Here is a 21,168-nt window from a genome sequence, read left to right as displayed (position 1 = left end):
CACACTTCACCCACCTTCTGAGTGGGCAGATAAACACAGTAGGTAGTTAAGAGACACTGCAGCTGTAGTTCTTTTCCCCTAAATCTTCCTTAGAATTATCCCGTCAATTGCAATCAGCAGTATTCATCCCCTCTACCTTAGATGGTAAAATAGAGACCTTCAGATTAGTCATCTCTTTTTATTCAAAAGAAGGAAATGGGCAGATTTACAGGATGGTTCATCTGATAAATTCTTGGAATCGGTCTTAAAAGAAGAAACGCATCCTAAAAGTGCTATTTTCTTTCCATAGATTACAAATGAGTGTAGACTCATAGTTCAGATGTGGATACGTACATATACAGTGCATATAGTCTTAACCATATGATGATGACTTAGTGGCTTCTTGTGTGAAAGAATGAAGCATCAGCATTCAAAGAAGCAAATCAAGAAACCTCTAGGTTTGTTTATTTCTGTTTTAACAGAGCCACACTTAAACCATGCCCAGTTCTGTCGAAGGATCATATACTGTACTTTGGTTTGTCCTATACTTCCCCGCACTTCTACTGTGCAGAGTTGAGCAGGAGTCCTCACATGGTCACAATCCTTCCCCTTTCTGATTCTGGAGCCCTAAAGGTCTGAGAAATGTAAAAATGACAAAATTAAATTAAGTTCACTGCATGCCTACTGGAACTCAATTACATAGATTTTCCTTGTCTTTCCTTGTTTCTTTGTCTTTGGAAACTGTCCCACAACAGAAGGACTGGTATTAATTAATACAATCCCAACTTTATTTCAGGCACACAAGATGTGTTCCAACCTGTATCAAACCATAGACTAGAAATGCTTTTTTGTCACTTTCCTATGTACCTAGACAACTTCTGATTTGGATAAACTGGTAAACTGTACATACACCGAGAGTAAGATTTTATACTTCGGCCCTATGAGTAGATCATCAAAGCAAATTTCCCCTATGTTATGCTTCACTGTTATGTTTTACCAGTGAGTTTGGCACTACAGAATTTCACCCATACACTGCAAGCTGTTTCAGAGCACTTGCACCTGAAGCAAGAATTCTGCCTAATAGTGCCTAATGCTGCCGTTACTTACATATACACACATGCAGTAGATCCTTTGCGTTTCCAGAACAGAGAAAATTGGGGATGTACTATCATTTTTGTGGTATTTAACTGGTAATATAAACTTCTACTCTGCAGACACACAGTATTTTTCACAGAGATCTAGGAATAGGATTTCAGGGCACCGTCTGCTTCTCTGAGTCCCTCCCCTTACACACAAAGGCAACTGCGCAATAAAATAGCCAGAAGGGTTTACAGATTATGAACTCTACGCAACACTGTAACCAGCAACAAACCAAGACCCAGTGTAAAGAAAAAGGGGAAAAAGAGAAGAAAAAGAGTGATAGAAAGCCATAGAAAGAAAATAGAAATGTATTCTTGATATTTTAGATCTCTGAAATAAAAGGAAATGTGTAAAAGGAAAAAGTGCAGTGTGTGTGTATGGTGTGGGTCACATCTCAGACCCGTTTCAGGGAAGAGTAATCTCCATTGTTTGAAAACCTTTCATGTAAAGGCTGGGGGAAAAAAACTGTACCCAAGATATTGTCTGAAAATCAGACTCCTAATAAATTTACCATATGTAAATCATTTCAGATACTGCTGGAGATAACCTGAACTAGCACTTGAAGCTCCAAACTAAAGCTAGCCTAAACGCTCTGATTTCGAACAAGCCAACTAATTTGCTTTACAATTTTTTTTTTTTTTTTTTTATTGTGTGTTTTTATTATTAGGATGGGAATCAGGGATGGAAAACACCAAAAGGAACAACTTTTGCAGCAATAATCCTTTGATCAGGATAAGGAAGCATGAGAAAACTTACAAGAAAGCTTGTTCTCGGGAGAGGAACTCCATCTTTATTGGAGCAAACATCCAGACACCAAAGCTAAAGCAGGTACATGAGAAATACAATAATGAGAACAGCCTTGTATCTTGCAGTATTTGAACGGCTTGCATTTGAAGAGCATGCAAAACCAGAAACAGATTTTCTTTCTACTCTCTCTGCATTATATATTAGATTATTATTGCCATACGTAAGACCTGTGGAATTTGGAAAAGAGCTTTCTTTATGGGCATGACAATGAATAGGATGAGCTCCAGAAATACTATGCCGTAGGGTACATGTTCTGGGACAGGTGTCCCAACCAAAGAAAATTTCTTATTTGACTTTTCTTGTCTGAAATGTACATTAATCACCTGACAGGGTCACTGCAGAGATCATAGGATTTATTATTTCAAACATCAAACATTTATTAGTTCAAACATTTCACATAGAATAGGGCAGAAGATTATTAGCTTCATATTATATAAATGACTGTGTCCTATTTGGCTTGCAAGTCTGCAACCACAATAGAATTGAGAAGTAAAAAAACCCCTAAGAATAATTACTTTAAACACCTTATATATGGGAGATTTTCTATTTTGGGGGGAGGAAATCCCCCAAATGGAGAGAACACAATCAAGTTGCTTGTTTTAAATGCCATAATTATCGGTTTCACTACAAGGTGTCTCTAAGTGAATTTATTTCAGAACTAGAAGCATTTATTCACTCAATTTTTTACTTGCAAATTCTACAAAATAATGATTTCATTTCTGTTTTTCAGAAGTCCTCTTGACACTCCTTTGTTCATTGTCACCTTGTGCTTAACAGCAAAACTCTCAGTGTAAAAGGATCATGAAGAAGGTAGAAGCTATATACTCATCAGTATTAATGCAAAACAATGAAACAGGAGAAAACTATATGAAAAATTTTAACTGAAACTACAGACAATGTCTGGTTGTGTTTCTGTTCATGAAATTTCTATTTTATATATATGTTAATATCTATAAAATGTAGTTTCAGTCATTTTAGCGTTTAAAGCAGAAAAGGTATTACCTTAAGTAATACTACTTTTAGAAACTTATATTCCATTTTAAAAATACATATATATGTATATATGTACTTATCTACTAATGTTTATGTTGTTAACCCTCTTGTTTAGACTAGGGATTTCCAGTTTCCATAGAACTAATGCAGGAAATATTTTTTAAAAAAACATGCTGGAATAACAACTTTTGATAGTCACATTTTCTAAAAAGCTATCCCAGAAATGACAATTTACTGATCAATCTTGCAAGGCTGAGTTTAAGTAACACAGAAGTGAAGAAATAACAACCAAAACAGTGAAATAAGTACTTTTATATTACTCTTAGTTTCTCAACCAAGGCTATTGAATTGCATATAAAGGAGATACTAATGATGGAGAGCTTCAGGGAGAACTCAGTGCTATTCAACATCCTTAATGACAAGGATTTTCAATTTTGAGGAATCAAATTCCCACACACTTTATTATTCTTGCTGAAGCAGCATCCTAACAAAATGGCAGCCAAGCTGACATGCTGCCCACAACTCAAACCAAATGTAAGATCTGATCCTCCAACTCAGAAGCTGCCCCATATCTTCACAAAGATCAGAGGTAGGAGTAAAAGTTCATCTGAGCAAGACGAGTACCTTACTGCAAAGCAAAGCTGCATGCAGGCTGACAAACCTTTTTAGTTAAATGTGTCTGTGCACTCAGAGCAGCAGAAGAATTGGATCTCTGAGCCAGATAAACTGGCTGGAAATACCTTCATTTATTTAAAAAAAAAGGCTGTGGGGGAGTTCTCACCAACAGTTTTTAAGGTAATCTTGTAGAGTAACATATAAGATCATGTCACTGAAAAGAAAAATTAAAATTTGAAATAGGAAAACACCTTTAAAAGAAACCTAGCTTTCACAATGGAGGACAGTTGTCAGCAGATTCCCATGGGAATCTGTGCAGTTCAACTGCCTCATAAATGACCTTGAAAAATAGTAAATTTTGAGATGAAAAAGATGATTGACACCACAAAATCATTTGATTGTAGAAAGATCTCATGATGATGAGACTGGGGGGAAAAAAAATCATTGTCAATGAGTGTGAAGTAAAATACAGACAAGAAAAGCAATCCCAATAACACAATGATGGATACTAAAGTCAAGTTTCAGGAAAGCAGCTGTGGACACATTGTAGACAATTAGCGCCACCTCAAAGGGTGGCAAAAGGATAAAAAAAAAAAAAAGGAAAACAAAATGTTCAGAATTGTTATGTAAATAATAGAGGACAAACAAAAAATTTCTTATGCTACAGTAAGTCGTTGGTGTAGCTGCTGCTTCTTGAATACTGGATGTTGTTCTGACTTTCATAAAAATATAGCAGAGCTTCAAAAGATACAAAGAAGTGTACCCAGGATGACCAAGAATGAACAGAGATACATGAGCCGCTCTGTAGAGGGAGAAATTAATTAGGCTGGGACCCTTCAACATGATGAAAAGAGGCAGCACATTTGTTCACTGTTTATGTTGTCAAGTAAAAATTTCCACTGTGTCTCACAACAGAAGAACTAGGGAATATCAAATTAAATTGTTAGGCAATTAATTTAAAATAAGGACTTTACCAGAAACACTTTCTTTTTTCCAGGTATTTCATAATGAACTTCGTTTTTTAAACTAACTCATTGCTACATTATGCCACTAGTGTAAATAGATTTAAAATACAACTGGCAAATTTATTGAAGAGAGGACTATTAAGGGCACTAAAATAGAACAATATGGTAAAGCCTATAAAAACAAATCTCTCAAACTGAAATTATAAGAAGATGGAAAATATTCTATATTGGTCATGTTGTTGTACTCTTTCCCTAATTTACCAGCCACTGTCAGAAATAAGCTGATGGACAAAATGTACTTCTGGTGTGATTCAACAGTCATGCTTGTATTTTTATACCAAAACACCAAGGAAACAAGAATATATTGTTTAGTGGGACAGAACTAGGTAACAGAAAACTCTTACAAAAACATCTATTTGCTCAAAATAAATTTTATGCCTTTCCACCATTTTTGTTTCAAAAACTTCATTTTAATACAAGTTAAGAAACTGGCATTATGTTCAATGCAAATTCTATGAATGCTGAATTCACTTTTAATTAGTCTTAAACACAAGTAAAATTCCTCTTTCTCTGAAACTGTTGGGTTACAATAATAGATTAGCTGTGACTAATCTGGACTGGTTTCATGGTTGTCCTTATGTACCTACTTCTTTTTTAATTGTCCATGGTCAGCAAATTACTGTGCTGTCTCAGAAAAAGAAAAATTCTGGCATTTATTTCTGTATTATTCTATAATACTTCATAAAAATCCAAAACACTAATGTAGCTGTTTGATACATGTTGAACATGCAAGAAAGTAGGTAAGATTTAAAGTCATTACGAGAATTGTTTTATTCTTGAACTACCTTTTCTGGTACACTAATGGAAGTTACAGAAGATCATAATTTTAGCTTAAAAACCCACTAATCCCGGAAAATTAGAGAAATCAGCCAAGGCTTTTTCCATTGACGTATGGTTTCCAGACATCGGAGAGGCTGAACATGGAAGCAATCTGTCCACCCTGTAGCAATACTTAGTCTGATTCATCAGAAACTCTTTTCCTATTCCCTTAGCTTCCTGGGATCATCACTACTCAAAAAGACTGACAGACTTTGGTCATCATTCAACACTGAAGCTTCTTTAAAGTGATAAATGTCACATTTTTACCACTTACTTCAGTTTCCTCTGAGTAAAACCTTCTATCTTCTGTGATTATTTGCAGCTTGATGTTTAAATTATTTCATTATTTCTCCATTACTTTTCTTTTGATAGGTCTAGTTACAGTACCTCCTCTTTTTATTTTTTTTTTTTTTAATCACAAAGATATAAGCAATTTTAAGCTACTTAAAGAACCCAAAGTTATAGATATTGGTGCAAAGTCGACTGTGGTCTTTGACACTATAAATATGCTCACAGGACTTTCTCTTTTTATCCAACACACTTAATGTGCTACTATTTCTTTTTTTATTTCACTGACCTTTTGATTTTCTAAAACATTCAAAGGTTTTAATAGTCTTACATTTTTCTTTTTAACAGGGAGTACCGTTATTGTTTACTTTCCTCATGTATCAATACTGACATTTCCATAATATTCTATGGTTGAGACAGTCAGCTAGTCTACCAGTCTACCCCTGTAAGATGCAGAAGGGGCCAGCTATAGGGTCTATAATTATAATTTCATTCTAAATCATCTTTTCTAGTAAGAAAAACTGCAACCCCCACTTCTCTCCAAGTGGCGTCTTCTCTGCAGCTTCAATTGTGAGGATACATTTTATGTTATTAACCATTTTTTTGCTTGTTAATATTTTAATTCAGGGTGTAAGCAATTCTAGCATTTAGTTCTTATTGCCTTTATTCCCTATACTAAGCGAATTTCTCCTGCTTTCCTCTTTTCTTTCTCTAATGTAAGAATCACTATGTTATAAGAGACCAGTGGTCCCTTTAATATCAATCACAAAAATCCTTTGATGAAAAGTGTGGGGTAACTGTGCTATACGCCCTTGTAATGAGCTATCAAGTAGGGAGGTTTCTTCCTCACCTACTTTAATGAAAGGTTTACATATTCTGAAGCTTGAAGACTGAAATCCCTGCTCTAAAATATTTTCTGACGTAAGTCTGCAAATTTTTATTAGTGACATACATTTCCACTAAACATTATTTTGAAGGCAGAGACTCTAGGATGCAGGAGAACACAACAGTTATACACATATAGGTCCACAGCATATAATGTAGCATTAGAAATAATGTAACACTTTCATGTGATGCTCTAAATTAATAATTTTTTTCTTAGATGCAAGACTTGTGAATGATATGCCTCTTGTAGAATTTACTTTTAATACATCAACAAACATAAACATTACCTAAAGCCTCTTTCAAGTAAAAAGTAATGCAATTCAAGCAATAGTTGAAAAAAGAAGGTAGTGAGTTTAGAAAGGTTCAAACCCAGGAATGAGTCTTACTGAGATATACTTTATTAAAAATACAGAAATGAACTTTAAAGAATTTTAATTATTCACAGAGAAGATTCTAGCTCAAGTGTGTATTAAAGTACTTTCCTCTTATTAGCTTTTGCATTCCATTAATTACTTTCTTAACTATTTCCTCATCTTAGCCATGCATCAAGGAAGACTGCTTCCAGTTTTCCAGTAAGATGAGATCTGCACAAATATATCCCTGCAGAATAAATGCATGTAATTTGTTACAAAAATTGAATAGGAGGGAAAAAATGCCTTTACCTTATTTTCCATTTGGCCTGAAACAGCGACACAGACTGGACCATGCAATTAAATTATCTGCTGAGACCAAACATTTCCTGTACCATTTTTCAAGAAATGACCTGTCTTTCACCCTCTTCTCTTCCTCTTTCAGCAGTGTTATTCCCAATAAGTAACCATGGGCTTTCATGAGTCTGTATTTACAAAGAGTTACCACACACACTGTCATCTGAGCTGTCACTATTATGTCCATATCTATAAACAGGGAAAAGTCTGAAGCATCAAGTATTTTCTGCATGCCTGCTTGTAGTATGTGTAAATACATGCATTATCCCCTTTTTAATACCATTCTTCCTGCATTCTAAATTGTTTTGATTTGTCTTGTTCACTCACACCTGGTTTCTGAAGAATGTGGAACCTCACAGAAAAATAGAGCTGCAAACCTTATCCTTACATAGACATGTACTGCTATGCCTTTTTTTTTTTAATTAACATCTATACAAAATAACAGTATAAACTAAAACAGCGAAAGTAAATATTCTGTCTCTTTTACATTTTTGATTGGTCAATTTTTGTAATTGTGTACCTATACTACTATACAGTATGACTGCCTGTAGACACACTGAACATTTCAAACAGGGAACACAAAGAAATATGTTTAACAGCACAGAGAAGGAATCATCGAGCAAATCACTCCACGTAACAGTTACCATCTATTTTCCATGAAGCACAGGGTAAAGTGTGTTAATGTAAAGTACAGATATTGCAATACAGTGTAGTGTTACACCGTGCAGCTAGAGCCCAGCAGCCTGCCTCTGAGCTGTGGCAGTCTGAAACCGTGCACAAGTGCTTACAGCTGCAGTGACATGGTGCTAAGCGTGTTTTAAGACTAGTCCCAGTCGAATGGCATTTTATCCAACCAGAAACAATCCCACAATCCAGCTCTTTTTAAGTGATCATCCTTGTATCATAACAGATTAAGGTTGCAGCTACTTTGGATTATGGTTAATCTAACCTTTATCCATTCACATCTTCACCTGAAACTTACAAGGACCAAGAGTCAATTGCCAGGGCATAATTCACAATGACACTGATCTCTCCTTCCTCACTCTAATTATCTGGATTAAGAATAACACTTTTGAGTAATTATTTTCACATTGGATAAACATTAAGCTTTCCTGGATTTATCTGAGCTTTTTCTTAACATGAAATAGATCCGAGCAGGCTTATAAGAACATAACTGACAGCGGTGACAGCTTAATCAAGGAAACCCTAAACAACTAAAACAATAGGAAGTGTTTGTTTCACATTGCTTTGAATAATCAAGAACCAGAAACTTGATAACCCACTGGAAAACTCTTTGCTCAAAGACCAAAGAAAAAGCAATATCAAGGCAGATCAATTACAATGACTTGTACTGTCTTAATAAAGATGTAAAATCATCTCTGGTGCAATACCAGCTCAGAAGCCGTTTACTGGTTGCAAAAAACATACAAGCCCACAAAACTTCTGATCTGCAGTATTACAGAGAGGAGAGAGAACAAACCATATTACCAGTTTGCCGAAATTATAATTAAAATGAATCAGATACCAGCTGTATCAATTCTGATGACAATTTCTGAAGAAGCTGCATTGTCCATCTCAGGCTACACAGATTCCCCAAAATTGCTATCGCAAGCAGGCTAGAAAAATCTTCCAACCTTGTCTTTGAAACTACCTAAGATCATATACAATTACACACTAAAATCACATCACAGAACCCAATTACACTTTGGCTTTGCAGATCCACAGATAACCTCTTAAAGAGCAAACTCCCTTACTGTGTCGACCCCTGACCTTGAGCTCTTTTTCCAATCTTCAGCAGCACCACATGTGTCTTTCCCAGAGTGAGCCAGGACTTGGAGCTGCAAGGTTTCAGAGGGGTAGCAACTGCTCCAGCTATCATAACTTTAAGGTTAACGGAGCACACTTCTAATATCTCATTCACGAACTTTAATGCATTCATTTTACTACTATTTAATTTAGTTTCAACATTATTTATGAAGGAGTTTTCAGTAAGTATTTTTCCATTTGTTGGAGACTTTTAATAATTTATAAGTAATAATTTTATTTGGCTCTTAAAAGGCTTTAAAATGTTATGCATCAATTGAATAAAAGGCACTGGAAGCCAAATCACAATGAAATGTATCTACAACTTAATTTTAGGAATTATTTTAGAAATTGATCAAATAAGGAGCACAGAAGATTTTCTTTAATAATTTGAATTGCCTGAGTCTCCACAATAGCAATCACACCAGTGGGACTTTCTCTTCTCACACTTAGCAATAATAAAAAATAAAACTAGGCTTTCATACTGCTCTATGGTTTCTACAATTTCTTCATCGTGTCAAGATGAGAACGGGGGCTACAGCAGAACATTAGGAGTTGACTCCCAAAAAACAGAGGACAAACCACCACAACTCTGGGCACTTAATTGTAGCTGGGGCAAAACAGTAAAAGTGATACCAGGTGCAACATCTTTCTCTGTGCATATGCAAACCCTTGTTTACTTGGAACTATAGTCTGTATTTATAGTTATCCTAATGAGATATGAAGAGCACCCATAAACTGGTGAATACTGACATATACTCACTTGCAAGTTACTGACAACTTACCTTGATGACAGGCAAGGACTCTTACACTTCAGAAAACTTATCACTTCCAGAGGGAGGGAGGGAGGGAGGGACAGACTGTCTATGTTTCACTGATACTAAGCCATCATAATCAAAAGCATTGGCATTCATCTCAGGTGTTCAATATGCCCTCTACTTGCTGACCATAACTCGCCTGAAAAACTGTTCTTCCTCACTATTATGACATCTCCTGCAATGATTTCTCCAGGCAACATTTCCTACTATGCTAACAAAGAAATGACGGAGAAATTGTGTAGGTTGGCCAGCTCCTTTTCTTTCCAACAAGACACAGTCCATTGCTTACTGATTGACATACTACCACGAGAGGCCATTTGGCACTGTAGCCATACTGCCTTAAATCTGCCTCTTTTTTTTTGTCCTTGAATTCAGGGTTTCTCAAGTGTTCAATCAGCTGCTTTTGCGGGATACCAAAAACCTGTCTCCTCGTGCATTTCATAACACTTCTTAAGGGAATAGAAGGGACATGAAGACTTTGAAATGATTCAAGAACTGAGACACATAGAGATACCTCCTGGTGTGATCATGGCACTGCTTTCTAAACTACAGTGTGCAAAATCTTTGTAACTGAAAGATTAAAACCCATCACAGAATGGTTGAGGTTGAAAGAAATCTGTTGAGAACATTTTGTCCAACCAAGCACATGTGGTACAGATAATTTGTGGGTGGATTGACAACACGTGTTTACCTGGAAAACATCCTCATTGCAGCAATTAGGGCTATCTTTTTAAGACCTATTCAAAATAGTCCACCTCTTAGAAATCCAAAGCTACCAATGGTTGGTTTAAACTTCTACCTAGCTCCTAGATCTTTACTTAGCACCTCTAGCATCTCATACAAATTCTGTCTTTTGAAAACTTTTGCTTTTATTCCTTTGTTTTCTTCAAATCAGTGTTACTATGTTATTAGGTAGACGTATCCCTCATCCTTTTACTTATATTACCGTAAGATCACCCAGGAGCATTCATGACTAAAAAGAATATATTTGCTATTCAGCATACTGCTTAAATTTGCTCTTAACATGAACCAAAATGTAAATATGCTAGAGAGCAAGCACAGACTTTAAAACAATCTTGAAAACTGGGAAACACTCTAAAAGTTAGTTAAGCAAAATGTAAGGTAGGTACAAATAACTGACTGCAGAAATAGAGGATGAGAAATAACTAGTTAAGGAGAATTTCTTTGATATGGAGCAATTTCAGAGAGCCCAAAACCAAGAAAGAAGAATCATTCTCAAGGCGGGGGGGGGGGGGGCGGAGAAAAAGAAATTCAGGAAAATCTGAAAGAATTTTGGCTGGGAAGAGAGGCGTGTTTTTGGTCTTCAAATATCTGAAGAGATTGTCTATCCATCAAAGACAGAGAGTAGAATAAAAAGCTAGGTGGCTAAAATAATAAAAGCTAGGTGGCTTTAATGGATTAAATATTGGGAAAAAAGGATAGTTGAAGAGGCAACAGATTATTTTGAGGAGTAAAACATCTCCCTCACCAGGGACCGTGGAGAATAGATTAGACAAAAGTCTGTCAAGAACAACGCCATTATAGCTGACTCTTCCATGAATCAGAAAAAGAGAGACATATCAGCCTCTTTGAATCCTATTTTCAAAGATTACAATGTGATTCTATTTGAGAACGAGTGCTGGTTTTGGCTGGGATAGAGTTAATTTTCTTCATAGTAGCTGGTATGGGCAATGTTTTGGATTTGTGCTGAAAACAGTGTTGATAATTCAGGGATGTTTTTGTTATTGCTGAGCAGTGCTTACACAGAGCCAAAGCCTTTTCTGCCTCTCACACCACCCCACCAGTGAGTAGGCTGGGGATGCACAAGAAGCTGGGAGGTGACATAGCAGGGCCAGCTGACCCCAACTGACCGAAGGGATATTCCATACCTTATGACGTCATGCTCAGTAATAAAAGCTGTAGGAAGAAGGAGGAAAGGGAGGACGTCCAGAGTTAGGCATTTGTCTTCCCAAGTAACCGTTACACTTCCCAGTAGGAAGCAGTGAATTAATTCATTGTTTTGCTTTGCTTGTATGCGCATGACTTTTGCTTTACCTTTTAAATTCTTTTTATCTCAACCCATGAGTTTTTCTGCTTTTACCCTTTTGATTCTCTACTCTGTCCCATGGGGTAGGGACTGAGTGAGCAGCTGTGTGAGGCTTAGTTGCCAGCTGGGGTTAAACCATGATAGAATGAAACATCAAATGTCCTTATAGGCCTGGTGAAAAGTATTTTTGATCAAAATTATTTTTCCCAATAGAAAATTAATTTTTGACTGGGAATTTTCCCATAGATCAAGTCTGACTTCTCCATAGCACATCTCAGAATAAGGTTTTCAAAGGATTTACAATATTTTTTCTGATCAAGGCAGCTGCAAGTCTAATTAAAACATTGTCATTTCCATGCTACATTTCCAAACTTCTCAAAACTTCTCCAGTGTAGACCAATTCTTTTCATGTAATTATTATAAAGGAAAAGATTTATAATCAAGAGAAGATGTTTCATGTATACTTTGTTTAAAGACACCTATGTGCAAGTTTGGCCACGCAATACTGCATGTCTAATTCAAATTAATTCATTCAGACATTCTACAGTGGAAAACCTGAGTTTTGGCTAAACAAAACCAGCTGTGGAACTGCTTTCTTTCTGTGAAGATTCCAAAAACAAAACCAATCCATTTATAACCAAACACTGTTTGAATCAACAATGCATGCGCTGAAGGAATGCTGATGTGTTCTTCTTGCAGTTATAGAAAAAGTCTATATTTTCTGCAGAAAAAAAAAGAAAAAAAAATTCTCCTGCCCCCCCTTTTACACTCATTTTCCAATAGAAAAATTAAGAATTCTCTGACCACTTCCCATCAATAAAGGCATTACGAAACCAAAAGGAACTGAGCTAGAAGGGGTGAACAGCTCTGCCAACAGCACCCTCACGATTTCCAAGACAAGGAAACCTTTTAAATTTCACAAGCATAAAGGATGTGCTTCTATTGTCGTTGGAAAGAGTGCACTTTGATTTTTAAATATTCCTTGGTTTAAGTTAGGAATAAATTTACAATCAGATGCATCAATCCATTCAGCAGCTCTTGAAAACATCAGTGTTGAATTCTGATAGCAATCTCCACTGAAGGAGATAGAAAGGCTAGGGTTTTTTTTCTTCTCAGACAGACTTAGACCTTCTTTGTACTGTTATTCTCCAATTTCAGTGGTACAAAAGTTTCTAAAAAGGAAATAGTCTCAAGATGAAACCTGACAGCACTCCAGAACATATTATGTTAACTGAAAAAAGGAAACATTTTTCTATACTCATGAGGAAGCTGGGCAAACTGATTCATATGTAAGAAGAAGTGTGCTCAAGTTAAGCATTCTTTGATGATCACATCTGTCTTCAGGGAACCCTTGAAAATGGTGCTACCAGGTTTCCAGCAGAGGAAATTGATGGGACCTCAGAGACAATAAAGGCATGGGACCATTCCTAGTTCAGTCACCCTGGTCCCCACTCTGTCCAAGTGCTTCAGAGGGTGCTTTTACTGAGGGGCCAGGTAGGAGCTTTGTGAGCAAGACTTGGTGGGAGGTTGCTTGATACAGAAGACAAATACCCAGAAATTCTTGCTTTTAGCTTGGAAGGAGGCATGTCCCACAACATAAGCACTTGAAGCTAAATTGCTGACAAAACATTTCTTCAAATTCAGTGGCAGAAGTGGCAGAAGCTATGCTGGCATGCACCAACATCTCATTTCTTTCATTTAAGTAGACGATAATACATCACTCTCTGTTGAAAAGCCCAGGTAACCTTGGATGAACAGAAATAAAGACAACCCTCAAAAGAAAACCTTAAAAAGCCATGCTTGAGGACATACACAACCTGGTAGCTGCATGTCTCAGGTACTAAAAATAATGCTTCCCACTAGAGAAAATGATGTAGTACTATTCTCTGAGAGGTAAGAAAATATCTTATTATGAGACACAGCAATCAATTCTATTTCTGTGAGAACGATGTTTTAGTGTGAGGTGTCCCTGCCCATGGCAGGAGGGTTGGAACTAGATGATCTTAAAGTCCTTTCCAACCCTTACTATTCTATGATTCTACAATTCTATAATGCATATTCAAGTCCCAGTCTGCAGACAACTTCCGGAATAGAGTTTTATTGTATTTCTGACCTCTTGATGAAAGACATTAAATTATTTTTTATTTAGGGAAAACTAAACCTTTCTTGATACTCTCAGAAAGGATGAATAACAAGACAGAAGAAAGTCTCTTGCTTCTTTTTCTCTGAAGAATAGTGTTATAGTAACACATTCCACCCTATACAACATAGGCATTAGAAAGAGCAATAAATAACCATCCCTATAAGATATCATCATTATTTTCATAACATTAACACTTAGTGGAAATATATGCCCTTTTGGGTGAGGCATAGTCAAGACATATTCTGAGTAGTCCGCAATTTCAGTAGATGCGGGCAATGGGAAGTGGATTAGCAGAATGGAAGAAAGTTTCTTGTCAGAGTAGCAGCAAATCTGTTAAAAGTATCCAAACCCAGTCCTCTGCAGGTTGTGGTTACTTTTGAGCTGTTACTGGCACTGCTGTATTTCTGAGAAGCACTGAACATACTTATCCTTGATCAGAACTAGCACCAGAAATACTTTCTATCAAAGCTACTGCGTTTAATATATTAATGTATAAAGCCAAGCTGGGTAACATTCTTTTTCAATTAAAATACCATATACAGCATCTATAAGAGGGATAAATTCAACTTGCATTTAGGACTGACAGTTGCTTATTCTTTCACATCATCAGCAAGTCACCCACAGGTGCAGAGAGCTCTGACTTTCCAGCCAAGAGGATTTCAGTTGCTAGATTTAAAATGACATATAATAATCCAGAAATGAAAATTGAGTGTCATGTACTCCTTCATATAAAAAGAAACACCTATCACTAAGGGGAAGACAGCATTGCTGGGGGGGGCGAGGGAGGGGCGGTGGAAGGGATATTTCATTTTGTTTCAAGCCTGCTATTCAACTGCTATTTCAGTTAGTAATGCAAGTGACACTCAGCAAGTCTGAAAACATAAGGTTCACCTTTCAAATTCAACTCAACATTCCTGAAGTTTAACATCTGCCTCAAAACAGGCTGACCTCAGAAACATTTTGTTTCTTATACACGCTTTACCTTCAGAAAGCCTTTTGCAAAACATTTCTTGCTGCTCTTTCCAACCCTTCTGCTTCGGGCTGCCATTGGTTTATTATACCAACATGACCTCGTCTCTCTCAGACTCTGCCTCAGGAAGTTGTAAAACCGTGATCTTGTTTCAGTTATTAGGAATTCCAAATTGAAAATTAATCATCTTGGACTTTTAAGAAGTTGCAGCTATCACGAAAATAAATTTGAAATCAACCTTTTTTCATGTCCACCTGCCATCTTTATAAAAGTCAAAACCATATGTTCTTCCTCTTTGAAGTCCATTTTTGCCCCCTAATGATAGCCTTCGCATTCCACAATACTGTTTCGTTAGCTCTAGACTTCCTTCAGCCAATGGGGGGAAAAAGAAAGAAAGAAAAAAAATCAACGGCAGCATAACAAATGCTTGCACAGATGTCTGATGCTGATGTAACAAATGGCTATAGTCTATGAAGTTACAAGTACAAAATAATGTCAACAAGTTGCAATGATAAAACAGCCCACGAAATATTTCAATATATGTTTAACATTCAGGGCAATTTCTGGTTTGAATTACTGATCAATTTTTTACTGGGTTGAAATTTTTCTTCTTACAGAGGAGCCATTGTTTATGGGTTGGTTTTTTTCAAATTTCTGTCACAGCGTTCAAGTTGGTAATTCTGATTAATGTGCTCCAATTCCCTCATTATCTCAAGGCTTCACATTTTGTTAGGAAAATGAAAGCATTTGTACAGCTTTAGAATCCAAGCTCTGGGTTGGGAAGAATGAAGTTGTCAGTGCTGCAACACTTGTGGTAACTCACCTTGCAGGTCTTCAAAAAGCATCAGAAGTGCACAGGTTTGCTCTTCTGCTAACGAGCCTTTGTGAAAAGCACAAAATGTAGAGTTGGGTCATGTACAGCACAGGATGATTTTGGTCTCAGCAAAGACTAACCCAATTATAACTTTCTTATTTTTCTGTAATAAAAATTAAAGTTCCTTGAGATTTCTTTTTAATGTTTAAAGCAGATGTGCAGGAAAATCAAATGACTTGTTGCTTTCATTTGTCATTCCCAAACTGCCAAGCTGAGCACAGAATTCTAGCACGCCTATATCCCTCATTATAATCTAGTCATTCAAACATGCAAACAGAAAGAGGGGAGGAAAAGTAAAAAAAGAGAAAACCAAATAAAATCAAAAGTGAGTAAGACAGAAGAACAAAGGGTTGATCCTGAGGCTGGATACAAAGTCAGGTACGCATGAAAGAGCTGTATGTCCACCTTTAATTGGAAAACCACATTTTGTCCCACATGCAAATTTTGAACCGTTTTAGTAAAACCTATGCACAGTCTGTGCAACACTGATTTACATGACATAATTTACTTTGGTTTTAACTGAGAGACTTGTGTCTGCCTAAAACTTAGTCTACCGAACTGACTTGGTTATATTCAACAAAATAGGTGTGTGCTGATTTGCAGACAAGCCACATTAAGAGATTTCATGAAATTAAACTAAAGCTTTTGCATGCTGCACTATGCTGTGAAGCTTGAATCTTTTAAGTTTTACTCCAGTAGTGACATAGATGATCCGAATGGATCTGGGGGGCACAACTAACCAGAACAGCAAAACAAGGAAATAGTGGGGAGGTTCTTTTTGAGCAAATGAAAGCAGTGTTCAGTGGATGCTAAGCTCCATTATGAAAGTGGGGTTTTTTATATAGTCCCATTCATTAAACGTTTCTAATTAATAAAAATAATAAGAATTAAAAGATACATTAGATAAGAATAGAAGCCTAATAGCTTTTGAAATTTAATTCAGACTTTGGGATAATCCTAGACAATCATTTTATACCTGAAAGAAGGCTCCATACTCTTCTAATGAAAGTTTAGAAAAGACAACATTATTTTTTGTAGTTCCCAGTGGCTGCATACTATGTCAGCATTACAGGCAGTATTTTTCAAATTAATCTGGAAATCACAAAGGAAAGAGGTGCAATTTTGAAATTATCTTCCTTCAAAACCTGTGTTCATAGGGTATCTGTGCCCACTGTATTCCTACAAAGGTGCGTTTAATTGATATCTATTTAAACAGGAGAAAAAGAAAAATTAATAAAATCTCCAGTTGGGCACCTCCGCAGTTCTATATTTTGCCAAAAAGGAATAAGCACATGGCTGGCGCACGTCAGAGGCTGGCTTTGTCTTTGTATTCACTCACATCACAAACAGCAGGGTCATTTTACCTTATAATAGGGGGAGAAAAACAAAAAAGAGCAGACTGAGAAAGTCCATTTACAAACCTCAAAAGAATGAACTGCAGGCATAAGACATACCTGTTTTGTTCAAGTAGAACAGATACTGAAAATTGCTGCTGACCACCAGTGTTCACCTTGCAGGACCGATTTCCACTATCCTTCAAGTTTAAACTCTCTTTATGATTCTCAGTGAGTCACAGACCTGTTTCCAATATGTAAAGATTAGTCAATAATTAATTCAATTCATAACAACTGGCTTTTTTTAGTCACCTTTTATTTGTCCACTACATGTAGCCCAAACACCGTAAATCAAAATCTTCTGCTTTCGATGATAGGATACTAGTCATAACCAAAATCTCTACTAGTAATAAGATGTTATCAAACAAATTGTGTGCCATGACTTTTACAAAACCCCTTTCATTATTCCTTTTTGTGTAAGCCACGAGAAATGTGAATCAAACACTCAAAAAAAACCCAAAACACAAAACCCCAAACCTAAACAGGCTAAACACTTCTATACTATGCCAGTTTTCCTTGCCAACACATTGGCAACAATCAAAGATGCAGCTTGCTTAGGGTTCAGTTAGGTGGGAGGTACGTTTCTACTTCTTCAGCAGGGGACAATAATCTCATGATGACATCAGTAATGTCACACACAAGGGCTCCTAGCTGATTCATTCAAGGGTTTTATTAGACATCAAAATATCAATTTTACATATGGGGAAAAATGAGCCAAAAGCTTTTTCTGAGTCACAGAGGTAGGAAAAAATATAGCCACTGTGGATATTTGTGCAAGCAAGGACACAGAAGACTGCACATAATTTCTTAATTCTCTGCGCTGCCATGGAAGCAGCAGCCACTGCCTGGCTTTTGAGCTAGGCAAGCAGAATTGTATTTGCATGATGCATTTACATGATGTTGTAGCTCTTCAGGAGCTGGAAAGAAAGCTGTAGAATTTGGCACTGCTGGAATGAACTGTGTTTTAGCTGGAGAGCAAACCAGAGTATTTCTCAAGTAGGGAGAGCTGCAGGAAGGACTTGCTCTCAGTTCTATCACAACTGTAAAAACTTCCAGATTGCTGACAAATTGCTTGAAGAAGCCCCAGCCATTACTAGTGAATAAGGCCTTCCCAGCTGCTGCCTGAGTATCTCAGAGCTTTATCCAAGTCCTCACAGCAGTAAATCTCACAATGAGGTGCAGTGGCCAAGAGAACTAATACAATCCTTGAATGTATAAGCAGGGAAATAGCATATAGCATGTAGGAGTAATGAGCTGGTATTACTTTCTGCATATAGCACTAGTGAGACCATAAGTAGTGTACTGGGAGCTCCCCAAAAGAATTCAGCAAACTAGTGATAGCTCAGATGAGAGCCACAAAGTGATTCAACATCTTGAAAATGCTGTCTTCTAATGAGAGACTAAAGAAACTCAACCCATTTAGTTCATCACAGACAAATCCAAGTGGTGACTGAACACAGACTATAGGGTCACAACATAAGGAAGACATTTGTGATAGCAGGGAGCTATCTGGCTGGGGGTTGAGGGAAGAACAAAAATTATTTCTTGTGGAGGAAAGCTGGTATTAGAAACATTAATTTCAACAAGGGTTGACTGCTGGAGCATTCCACTAAAGATGTAGGGGATTCACCATCGTGTAATATCGTTAGATCAAGTCCCCTTTCTACAGTTCAAACAGGAAAAAAAAAAAAAACCAAAACAAACCAGGCTTTCAGCAATGCATATTCAGTGGGGCTTTCTGGCTTGTGTAATATTGTTCAGGATAGATGATCATAATGGACTCCTCTGACACTGAAAAAATAAATGAGCCTATATGCGAGCTACAGGCTTGATGATCACAGAACAGTAAAACCACCGTGTTAGTATCTCCCCATTTGTCACCATTCAATAAAAGGCTGTGACTTAAACATTTCTAAAAACTATTTCCTAGCAGCCTTACAAATAGGATATTCAGAGATGTGTCTGTGACTTCTCTTTCTCCTGCTAGTACCACTTAGAAACTCTTGTCCTTTTTTACTTTCTTAATCCTAGATCCAAACATTCAGCCATTTCACTATGGCTCTCAGAGGGCAATTCACAAAAACTATCCAGGCAAAAACCTCTTCCCAACAGAATTTCTTCTCTTGAGAGCACTCTTGCATAGAAGCTGGAAGGTTGAATTTTAGAAGAAAGGGACAAGAAACACATGCCAGCAGAATCACACATTAGAAGTGTACTTTAAGAAAAAAAGATATACTTTAAAACCAAAATACAAATGGAATAATTTACCTTTTCAAGCGAACTTGCTCGTTTCAATTACACATTCATTAATATTAGCAAATATCTGTAGACCATAATAAGCAAATGCAGCTTTTTATAGACATGACTATAAAATATTCTTCATCCTCAAAGCTCATTATTCCCAGATCAAAACCTGCATCAAGATCCATGTATGGGAGTGTTTATATAATCATATATTAGACAACACAATAAAACCCTAACAGAAACAGAAAGATAAGAAATATGACAACCATCAGTCACATGAAAAAGACCCTTTGGAGACTGGAAAGTTTACTGAAAAAAGATGTGCTGAAAACTCTGTTTCCTAGGAATCGTTCAAAATTCTTTTCAATATGCCATTCATCCCAATGAGAAGTCAATAATCCAACATGATGTGCTCTTTACGATAGGGGGAGAAAAAAAAAAAAAAAAAGAGGTATGTTGGGAAAAAAGGAAAGAAAAAGCCAGTAGTAACTTCATAAACTGTGAAAGGCAGTCCTGGAAGAGACAGATGAGTGGTCAAGGATGCTGAAGAAACACACACTAATTACATGGCTGTCACCACCACATGTGATATCACTCATTCAGACTAGCACAAGCTCTCTGAAATAAAAATCAGCACATTTTCCAACGGGCTTCACGAAAACTTAGCAAATACAGCTTCTGCCTTTTCTGATGATTTATGTTAATGCATGCAGTCATGTTTTCTGTGTACAGTCTATGGAACAACTGAAATTTAAATGAATGTTTCCTATACTATATCCAGCATATCAAAATGGCAACAAATTAAGTTTTCAAAATGTTTCAGATTTAATGGAGAACTTTTCTTTTATTAGAAAGCCCAATTTTCATATCCTGAGCTGGAACCCTTATTCGTGATCATATTTAGAACATGCTGACAGTAATGCACTGTGGTATGATGAAATGGGTGTGCTTCTTAGGACGGGTCTGCTAACTTCCAAAGTTTAGCAAAGAAGCTTGTTTCTTTGCTTTGCTCAATATTATTTTTCTTGTTTTAAAGGTGAGAGCCAACTTTAAATTTTAAATTGCTCTGCTTCAAATGCCTGTTGAATTACACAAGTTGTGCATATATACATTACGTTACAGTTATGTTTATTGCATAACTACTGTAAAATCATTTTGCCTTATAATGTAATACAATTACAGGCTGGAAATCTGCCACATTTGGCTAGTTCTATATTTCTCAAATCTGGTCCCAGACAGCATTTTTCCCCAAAAGTGAATAAATGATATTCAAACCTCCCAAAGGACAACCCTGGAAAAGAAGTGCACAAGAGCCCTTTCCAGAAAGAAAAAGAAATGGGAAGAATGATGCATTTCAGGGGCACACATTGCTTATGTAATAGAGGGGGAAAAAAGATGCTTTAGCCACTGCCACCTTTGTCCAGTGAGAAATACGAAGTAAATTACATGCTGCTAGATCTCCTCTTCGCTGTCAATTGACTTGGTTCCCTGCCTAGCTCCTTTAATACATTGCCACTACAAGGATTTGTTTGGGACCTGCAACTGTAAATCACATCATGAAGCTGCTTCCTCTCTTCTCACACACACCTGCATAGGAAACATGCCAGCGAGCAGAAT

This window comes from Strigops habroptila, chromosome 7 (assembly GCF_004027225.2).
Source record: "Strigops habroptila isolate Jane chromosome 7, bStrHab1.2.pri, whole genome shotgun sequence".
In the NCBI taxonomy this organism is placed as follows: Eukaryota; Metazoa; Chordata; class Aves; order Psittaciformes; family Psittacidae; genus Strigops; species Strigops habroptila.
Note: the sequence above shows the minus strand (reverse complement) of the source record.